Raw genomic sequence first — 10,782 nt, 5'->3', positions numbered from 1 at the left:
TAACGAAGGGACCGTATGATTGTCTAGCGACTGCTGGAAAATTGGACACCAAGCTGGGGTTAATTCTTCTGCACATTCCGCAAAGAGATAAGCTGAGATACCGTCTGGCCCAGTTGATTTCTTAGTGCAAGTTTTCCGAAAAAGTGCAGTAACTTCTTGAGGATCCACAATTATTCTTAAACCCATTGCACAATCAACATTTAACATAAACTCTTCACATTCCTTAGCAGGATCATTATTATCAAACCTTGCAAAAAAGTAATTCAACTCATTTGCTTTCTTAAAATCATCAGTAGTAATGAAACGTTGTTTTTGGAATCCATGTTCGAAATAGTTTTTAGTGAGTTCCACAGTTTTTATTGTTCATAGATGCGAAGTTTTGTTCAATGTAGTCCTTTTTTAGCTTTCTAGCTTCCCATAATAATTTATTCAATTCCTTTTGGACGACTTTCATCTCAATCCGGTCCTTATTCGAAAAGCTGCTTTTCTCCTATTAATGCAAGCTTTCACTTCTTTTGTTATGTGAGGCTTATTATTAGGAAACACCATTATCTCCTTTTTTGTGATTATTGTATCCACACAGAAGCGAATATAGTCCGTAGTCGTCTCTGTAGCTGTATTCAAATCGATATCATGAAATACTGACCAGTCTGTACTTAAAAAACACCCTTTTAGTGTCTCAACATCTCCTTCTTCCCACATAGTTACTGTCTTGACCAAAGGTTTGTTTCTTTTTAAAACAGTTCTATATGTCGGTATTAAATGAACTATGTTGTGGTCAGACGTGGATAAAGGAGGTTTAGTTTTTGCCTTATAGGCATCCTTAATGTTGCCATAACATTTATCCAGAACATTATTGTTCCTGGTCGCTAGATTTCACATATTGGAAAAATCCTGGTAGATATGGCTCAAGTTTGCAATGATTAAAATCGCCCAAGACAAGGACTGGAGCTCCAGGAGTTCGCTGTAGCTGTTTTTGAATACAGTCAGATATACTTAAGGCAGCTCTGGATGCGTTACCACTAGGAGGAATATACACTACACACAGCATTACGTTGCCAAATTCCCTCGGGACATAAAAAGGTCAGACTGAGACAGAGATATTCGGCGTCAGTAGTGCAGCCGGTTTCCTTCACAGTATATTGTGTGCACCATTCATTACTCACGTACACACAGACTCCTCCACCTCTGACTTTTTCCGAGGGCTCCCCTCTATCCGCTCGAATTAATGAGAAGCCTTCAATCTCCATAAGCGAACTGGGGATGTCCTTATGGAGCCAAGTTTCTGTGAACGCCATTACGCTTGAGTCCCGATATTCGAAGCACGATCTGGCGTTGATACGGAGTTCCTCCATCTTGGTTCTGAGTGATCTTACATTCCCGAGAATAATGGAAGGGAGAGGCGGCCTGTTTGACCTCCGCCTGAGACGCTGTAAAACGCCACCTCGTCTGCCCCTTTTGCGAGATCTCCGGCGTTGATCTGGATTCCGTTTCAGCTCCTCCGGTATGTCCACCAACGGATTTAAATCCACTGATCGAGGTGAGAGCAAAACCAGGGCTTCTCTTGTATATGATATAAGCGTTCGAGTCTCTCCACACATAGTGGTTGTTAAAAGCCATAGTGATAAGAGCTCCCACATAATAAACATCCAAACTAGGATGTGTGCAATTGTTGCCATTGAGTAACTCGTTAGCGCGCTCTAACTTATAAGATAATAAATAACTAAAATAGATAAAAGAAAGCAGCCAAACTAAACATTAAAACATAGACACGTGTAGCCAGAGCCCGGGTCGCAGCCGTGCAGCGCCACCGGAAGTTAGGGAAGATTAGTATCACTATGGTAACTGCCTAACAACCAGATGGGGTTACCCTAGCAACCGAGTAACAAATCACATATCTTTGCACCACAAAATAGTAGAGACTTCCAGGTTGACTTATTTCACTCAGGATGGCAAGGAGACTTGATTACTATCACTATGGTAACTGCCTAGCAACCAGATGGGGTTACCCTAGCAACCGAGTAACAAATCACATATCTTTGCATCACAAAATAGTACAGACTTCGGATTGACTTATTTCACTCAGGATGTCAAGGAGACTTGATTAGTATCACTATGGTAACTGCCTAGCAACCAGATGGGGTTACCCTAGCAACCGAGTAACAAATCACATATCTCTGCAACAGAAAATAGTAGAGACTTCGGGTTGACTTATTTCACTCAGGATGGCAAGGAGACTTCATTAGTATCACTATGGTAACTGCCTAGCAACCAGATGGGGTTACCCTAGCAACCGAGTAACAAATCACATATCACTGCACCAGAAAATAGTACAGACTTCTGGGTTGATTTATTTCAATCAGGATGGCAAGGAAACTTGATTAGTATCACTATGGTAACTGCCTAGCAACCAGATGGGGTTACCCTAGCAACCAAATAACAAATCACATATCTCTGGATCAGAACATCGTAGAGATTTCCGGGTTGACTGATTTTACTCAGGATAGCAAGGAGACTTGATAAATATCACTATGATAACTGCCTAGCAACCAGATGGGGGTACCCTAGCAACCAAGTAAAAAAACACATATCTCAGCAGTTATAAAATGCTATTTGACGAGTTTTGCCACGGCAAGCACCACTCACATTTTCTTCAGGAAATGTACCTATCTAGTTTTTATTATATCTCTTAACAAAACTTCGGCACCTAACTCGTCCCACGACCGCTTAGCGTAGACCCACGAATGAGGTATCAAATCGAACGGCCTATTGAGGACACGTGTGCTATGACTTTTATAAGCGTATCGAGTGCATGTATTTGCCCCAGGGGCAAAAAGCGGCCGAAAAATCCCATAGACTTAACATTGAGACAAACTTTGAGCGCCACAGCTCCAAGCTGAGGATTTCAGAGAAACGTGTGATTTGCCACATTTGAAGAGGCTGGCAGGCTCTGTAAGAGCATACCTCAATATGGGGTAAAGTTGCAGCCCTGGGGGCAGGAGCTGCCCAAAAATGCCCCAATTGACTTATAATGGTGTAGGACGGCCCATGAAATGAAAAGGCATAGGGATTTGTATTGAACATAGCTCTGGATCACAGTGTCATAGAGACGAGGGGGTGGGCTCATTTTACTCAGACAACCAATCAGTCTCTCTGGATCATTGTGAAGCTATCAAGCCACGCCCTAGCAACCATTAAGAGCACCTTAGCAACAAGTCCCATAGACTTCTAATGAAAGACATCAAAGGGATATCTCCGGATAGAAGTGTCATAGAAACACAAGGGTGGTCTCGTTTGATTCGGGGCAACAAACAGCCAATCAGGACTCAGACGACCAATCAGTCTCTCGGGATCATTGTGAAGCTATCAAGCCACGCCCTAGCAACAATTTAAAGCACCTTAGCAACAAGTCCCATAGACTTCTAATGAAAGACATCAAAGGATATCTCCGGATAGAAGTGTCATAGAAACACAAGGGTGGTCTCGTTTGACTCTGGGCAACAAACAGCCAATCATGAATCACCTCAACACTTCCTAGCCCCTCCCTAGCAACCATTGTCGAGCACCTTAGCAACCAAAATCCATAGAGGGATATCTTCCATTCTGAATGTCACAGAGGCATGGGAGTTGGTTTATATCATTCATACTGACAAGCAGCCTTTGGAGTTTCATGATTGGCAGCTGCCAAGCCACTCCTAGCAACTAAACAGAGTACCCTAGCAACCGCTTAGCAATAACTATATCTCTGCACCAGAAAATCAGAGAGACTTCTGGGTTGATTTATTTCAATCAGCATGGCAAGGACACTTGATAAGTATCACTATGGTAACTGCCTAGCAACCACATGGGGTTACCCTAGCAACAGAGTAACAAATCACATATCTCTGCACCAGAAAATCAGAGAGACTTCTGGGTTGATTTATTTCAATCAGGATGGCAAGGAGACTTGATTAGTATCACTATGGTAACTGCCTAGCAACCAGATGGGGTTACCCTAGCAACAGAGTAGCAAATCACATATCTCTGCATCAGAAAACCGTAGAGACTTCGGGTTGACTTATTTCAATCAGGATGGCAAGGAGACTTGATTAGTATCACTATGGTAACTGCCTAGCAACCAGATGGGGTTACCCTAGCAACCAGTAACAAATCACATATCTCTGCCCCAGAAAATAGTAGAGACTTCCAGGTTGACTTATTTCAATCAGGATGGCAAGGAGACTTGATTGTTTGTTTGTTTGTTTGTTTGTTTGTATACTTTATTGTCCTTTTTCAGGAAATTTGTCTTGGACTCAAAGCTGCATTAATACACAACATACATACAACAAATGGACTCAAGGCTGCCTAATATATACATATAACAAAATGCACACACAACTATAGACCTATATTACTGCATCTTGCTATTTAACATATAAATTGATAGAGGAATAAAGGATTTTTTATAGCAGTTACTCTTACACAGTGGGACTCTATACCGTCTCCCTGATGGCAGCAACTCATACTTTGGAAATAAAACATGGCTGGTATCACCTACTATTGTCTGTGCATTTTCTAAAACCAACGATTCATAAATTGATTGAAGTGATGAGTATTCCCTTATACCCATAACCTTCATTGCAATTCTCACAAGACGTGCAAGCTGTGATTTTAATTGAACCGAAAGATTGCCATACCAAGTTTGCATGCCATAATTTAAAAGGCTACCTAAAACTGCATAATAAAATAATTGCATAATTCTCTGATTTATACCAAACAGCCAAAGTTTTCTTAAAAAATACAAGCGTTGTTGGAATTTGGAGGCAACGTAATCAATGTGGGCTTTCAAGTAAATGAACAATCAATTACCACACCTAGATACTTATAGGTATCCACCTGCTCGATGGTATTATCATAGATGATGACTGGGCTGTGATCACCTAATTTTTTTGGATCTATTATCATTTCTTTAGTTTTTGATGCATTTACTGATGAGATGATTTGCATTACACCACCGCACAAAATTCTCAATTTCAGAATGATACACTGATATATCATGATCTTTCGCCAAAAGACTCAATATTACTGTGTCAGTCAGAATATTTAATTATATAGTTATTCTTATTTGTATTAAAACAGTCATTTGTATATAAAGTAAACAAAAAAGGAGAGCATCACGAACCTTGAGGCTACCAATACTAATAGGTATTGGATCAGAGAGTGTATTATTTACTTTTACAATTTGAGTACGTTTGGTTAAGAAGGAGAAAAACCACTTAATAATAAAAGGATTAACATCACTCTTTCCAAGCTTACTCAGAAGTAACTGCGGCTGAAGCGTATTAAAAGCGGAGCTAAAATCTACAAAGAGCAATCGTGCATAAGCCTTGGAGGATTCTAGATGTTGAAGAGTCAAATGAGTGATAGTATTAACAGCATCGATAGTCCCTCTTCCCGCTGTATAGGCAAATTGAAATGGATCTAATAATGAGTTTACTCTACATCTCAGTCTTGATATCACAAACTTCTCCAAACATTTCATAATTATAGAAGTTATAGCAATTGGTCTAAAGTCATTATTATCCGCAGCACCTGTTTTTTTAGGAACTGGTGTGATGATAGCCTTTTTCCATAACGAAGGGACCGTATGATTGTCTAGCGACTGCTGGAAAATTGGACACCAAGCTGGGGTTAATTCTTCTGCACATTCCCGCAAGAGATAAGCTGAGATACCGTCTGGCCCAGTTGATTTCTTAGTGCAAGTTTTCCGAAAAAGTGCAGTAACTTCTTGAGGATCCACAATTATTCTTAAACCCATTGCACAATCAACATTTAACATAAACTCTTCACATTCCTTAGCAGGATCATTATTATCAAACCTTGCAAAAAAGTAATTCAACTCATTTGCTTTCTTAAAATCATCAGTAGTAATGAAACGTTGTTTTTTGGAATCCATGTTCGAAATAGTTTTTAGTGAGTTCCACAGTTTTTTATTGTTCATAGATGCGAAGTTTTGTTCAATGTAGTCCTTTTTTCGCTTTCTAGCTTCCCATAATAATTTATTCAATTCCTTTTGGACGACTTTCATCTCAATCCGGTCCTTATTCCGAAAAGCTGCTTTTCTCCTATTAATGCAAGCTTTCACTTCTTTTGTTATGTGAGGCTTATTATTAGGAAACACCATTATCTCCTTTTTTGTGATTATTGTATCCACACAGAAGCGAATATAGTCCGTAGTCGTCTCTGTAGCTGTATTCAAATCGATATCATGAAATACTGACCAGTCTGTACTTAAAAAACACCCTTTTAGTGTCTCAACATCTCCTTCTTCCCACATAGTTACTGTCTTGACCAAAGGTTTGTTTCTTTTTAAAACAGTTCTATATGTCGGTATTAAATGAACTATGTTGTGGTCAGACGTGGATAAAGGAGGTTTAGTTTTTGCCTTATAGGCATCCTTAATGTTGCCATAACATTTATCCAGAACATTATTGTTCCTGGTCGCAGATTTCACATATTGGAAAAATCCTGGTAGATATGGCTCAAGTTTGCAATGATTAAAATCGCCCAAGACAAGGACTGGAGCTCCAGGAGTTCGCTGTAGCTGTTTTTGAATACAGTCAGATATACTTAAGGCAGCTCTGGATGCGTTACCACTAGGAGGAATATACACTACACACAGCATTACGTTGCCAAATTCCCTCGGGACATAAAAAGGTCAGACTGAGACAGAGATATTCGGCGTCAGTAGTGCAGCCGGTTTCCTTCACAGTATATTGTGTGCACCATTCATTACTCACGTACACACAGACTCCTCCACCTCTGACTTTTTCCGAGGGCTCCCCTCTATCCGCTCGAATTAATGAGAAGCCTTCAATCTCCATAAGCGAACTGGGGATGTCCTTTATGGAGCCAAGTTTCTGTGAACGCCATTACGCTTGAGTCCCGATATTCGAAGCACGATCTGGCGTTGATACGGAGTTCCTCCATCTTGGTTCTGAGTGATCTTACATTCCCGAGAATAATGGAAGGGAGAGGCGGCCTGTTTGACCTCCGCCTGAGACGCTGTAAAACGCCACCTCGTCTGCCCCTTTTGCGAGATCTCCGGCGTTGATCTGGATTCCGTTTCAGCTCCTCCGGTATGTCCACCAACGGATTTAAATCCACTGATCGAGGTGAGAGCAAAACCAGGGCTTCTCTTGTATATGATATAAGCTGCTCGAAGTCTCTCCACACATAGTGGTTGTTAAAAGCCATAGTGATAAGAGCTCCCACATAATAAACATCCAAACTAGGATGTGTGCAATTGTTGCCATTGAGTAACTTCGTTAGCGCTCTAACTTATAAGATAATAAATAACTAAAATAGATAAAAGAAAGCAGCCAAACTAAACATTAAAACATAGACACGTGTAGCCAGAGCCCGGGTCGCAGCCGTGCAGCGCCACCGGAAGTTAGGGAAGATTAGTATCACTATGGTAACTGCCTAACAACCAGATGGGGTTACCCTAGCAACCGAGTAACAAATCACATATCTTTGCACCACAAAATAGTAGAGACTTCCAGGTTGACTTATTTCACTCAGGATGGCAAGGAGACTTGATTACTATCACTATGGTAACTGCCTAGCAACCAGATGGGGTTACCCTAGCAACCGAGTAACAAATCACATATCTTTGCGCCACAAAATAGTACAGACTTCCGGATTGACTTATTTCACTCAGGATGTCAAGGAGACTTGATTAGTATCACTATGGTAACTGCCTAGCAACCAGATGGGGTTACCCTAGCAACCGAGTAACAAATCACATATCTCTGCAACAGAAAATAGTAGAGACTTCCGGGTTGACTTATTTCACTCAGGATGGCAAGGAGACTTCATTAGTATCACTATGGTAACTGCCTAGCAACCAGATGGGGTTACCCTAGCAACCGAGTAACAAATCACATATCACTGCACCAGAAAATAGTACAGACTTCTGGGTTGATTTATTTCAATCAGGATGGCAAGGAAACTTGATTAGTATCACTATGGTAACTGCCTAGCAACCAGATGGGGTTACCCTAGCAACCAAATAACAAATCACATATCTCTGGATCAGAACATCGTAGAGATTTCCGGGTTGACTGATTTTACTCAGGATAGCAAGGAGACTTGATAAATATCACTATGGTAACTGCCTAGCAACCAGATGGGGGTACCCTAGCAACCAAGTAAAAAAACACATATCTCAGCAGTTATAAAATGCTATTTGACGAGTTTTGCCACGGCAAGCACCACTCACATTTTCTTCAGGAAATGTACCTATCTAGTTAATCTTATTATCTCACACTGGACTGTCATAATTATATTCTCCACAATACAACTACAGTATGTGTGTGTATATACAGGTGAAACTCGAAAAATTAGAATATCGTGCAAAAGTTCATTAATTTCAGTAATTCAACTTAAAAGGTGAAACTAATATATTATATAGACTCATTACAAGCAAAGTAAGATATTTCAAGCCTTTATTTGATATAATTTTGATGATTATGGCTTACAGCTTATGAAAACCCCAAATTCAGAATCTCAGAAAATTAGAATATTACATGAAATCAATAAAAAAACGATTTTAAATACAGAAATGTCGGCCCCTGAAAAGTATAATCATGCATATGTACTCAGTACTTGGTTTGGGCCCCTTTTGCATTCATTACTGCCTCAATGCAGTGGCATGGATGCTATCAGCCTGTGGCACTGCTGAGGTGTTATGGAAGACCAAGATGCTTCAATAGCGGCCTTCAGCTCTTCTGCATTGTTTGGTCTCATGTCTCTCATCTTTCTCTTGGCAATGCCCCATAGATTCTCTATGGGGTTCAGGTCAGGCGAGTTTGCTGGCCAATCAAGCACAGTAATACCATGGTCATTGAACCAGGTTTTGGTACTTTTGGCAGTGTGGGCAGGTGCCAAGTCCTGCTGGAAAATGAAGTCAGCATCTCCATAAAGCTTGTCTGCTGAAGGAAGCATGAAGTGCTCTAAAATGTCCGGGTAGACGGCTGCGTTGACTCTGGACTTAATAAAGCACAGTGGACCAACACCAGCCCGATGACATGGCTCCCCAAACCAACACAGACTGTGGAAACTTCACACTGGACTTCAAGCATCTTGGATTGTGTGCCTCTCCATTCTTCCTCCAGACTCTGGGACCTTGGTTTCCAAATGAGATGCAAAATTTGCTCTCATCAGAAAAGAGGACTTTGGACCACTGAGCAACAGACCAGTTCTTTTTTTTCTTTAGCCCAGGTAAGACGCTTCTGACGTTGTTTGTTGTTCAGGAGCGGCTTGACAAGAGGAATCACGACATTTGAAGCCCATGTCCAGGACCCGTCTGTGTGTGGTGGCTCTTGATGCAGTAACTCCAGCCTCAGTCCACTCCTTGTGAAGCTCCCCCACACATTTGAATGGCCTTTTCCTGACAATCCTCTCCAGGCTACGGTCATCCCTGCTGCTTGTGCACCTTTTTCTTCCACACTTTTCCCTTCCACTTAACTTTCTATTAATGTGCTTTGATACAGCACTTTGAGAACACCTTTTGAGGCTTTCCCTCCTTGTGGAGGGTGTCAATGATGGTTTTCTGCACAACTGTCAGGTCAGCAGTCTTCCCCATGATTGTGAATTCAACTGAACCAGACTGAGAGACCATTTAAAGGCTCAGGAACCCTTTGCAGGTGTTTTGGATTAATTAGCTGATTAGAGTGTGATACTTTGAGCTTACAATACTGAACCTTTTCACAATATTCTAATTTTCTGAGATTCTGAATTTGGGGTTTTCATAAGCTGTAAGCCATAATCATAAAAATTATATCAAATAAAGGCTTGAAATATCTTACTTTGCTTGTATTGAGTCTATATAATATATTAGTTTCACCTTTTAAGTTGAATTACTGAAATTAATGAACTTTTGCACGATATTCTAATTTTTCGAGTTTCACCTGTATATATATATATATAATTTTTTTTTTTTATTGTATGTGCATTCTATATTGTGTGTATTGTTTACTGTACATTGTATATTATTATTGTGTAATTTGATATGTACATTGTGTTGTGCAAATATGTTGTTTATTGTAATTGGATATCTCGTCACTGTCATGGCTGCCATGTTGCTCAGAACTGCACACAATACTTTCACCCACTGTTGCACTTGTGGATATGGTCGTGTGACAATAAAGTGATTTGATGTTTTATACAGTGAATTGCCCCTGTAGAGGTTTTTACATCCCCTGGTCTAAAGAGAATTTCTATAGTTTTACTCGTTTATGAATTTAACAATGATGTCATTTATGAATTACATAAAAAAATAAATTACCATATATGTCATTTGCCAATTTTTAGATTGTCCTATTGTATAAGACAAAAAAAGAGAAGGGGAAAAAGAGCAATACACGAAGCATAAAATAAATGTTCCTCAGATAATTAACCTATAACTGTGGAGCTAGGGAATATTAATCATTTGTTGAGCAATCTACATATTGGCAAATTACATATAGTGATTGAATTAAACTGAGTTTATGAACCCCTTTGGAAGTTTGTTTTTCATATTTTAGATGTACTTCAATATGTCTTCATCTATACTAAATTTTCAGATAAAATATGGCATGATTAACAGTAGTAGTTTGGATATATTTGAATTATTAACTTAATACATTAAGTATCCTTGTGTGCAGAAGTATGTGAACCTTTGGGATTCAGACTTCCCAACGGCTTCACAATGCAAGGAAATGTTAAATGGAATTATATGTTCTTACTTTCAAACTCTAG

The 10,782-nt window shown here is 39.9% G+C and overlaps 1 protein-coding gene across 1 annotated transcript in view; it reads left to right on the top strand.

Annotated features, from left to right (window-relative positions):
* Positions 1–10,782, top strand: part of LOC127645095 (galactose-specific lectin nattectin-like) — a 119,936-nt gene that overhangs the window by 6,925 nt on the left and 102,229 nt on the right. The window lies entirely within an intron of this gene.

This window comes from Xyrauchen texanus, chromosome 6, assembly GCF_025860055.1.
Source record: "Xyrauchen texanus isolate HMW12.3.18 chromosome 6, RBS_HiC_50CHRs, whole genome shotgun sequence".
Classification (NCBI taxonomy): domain Eukaryota; kingdom Metazoa; phylum Chordata; class Actinopteri; order Cypriniformes; family Catostomidae; genus Xyrauchen; species Xyrauchen texanus.
The sequence above is the reverse complement of the archived record's forward strand: the minus strand, read 5'-3'. Positions and strand labels throughout refer to the sequence as shown.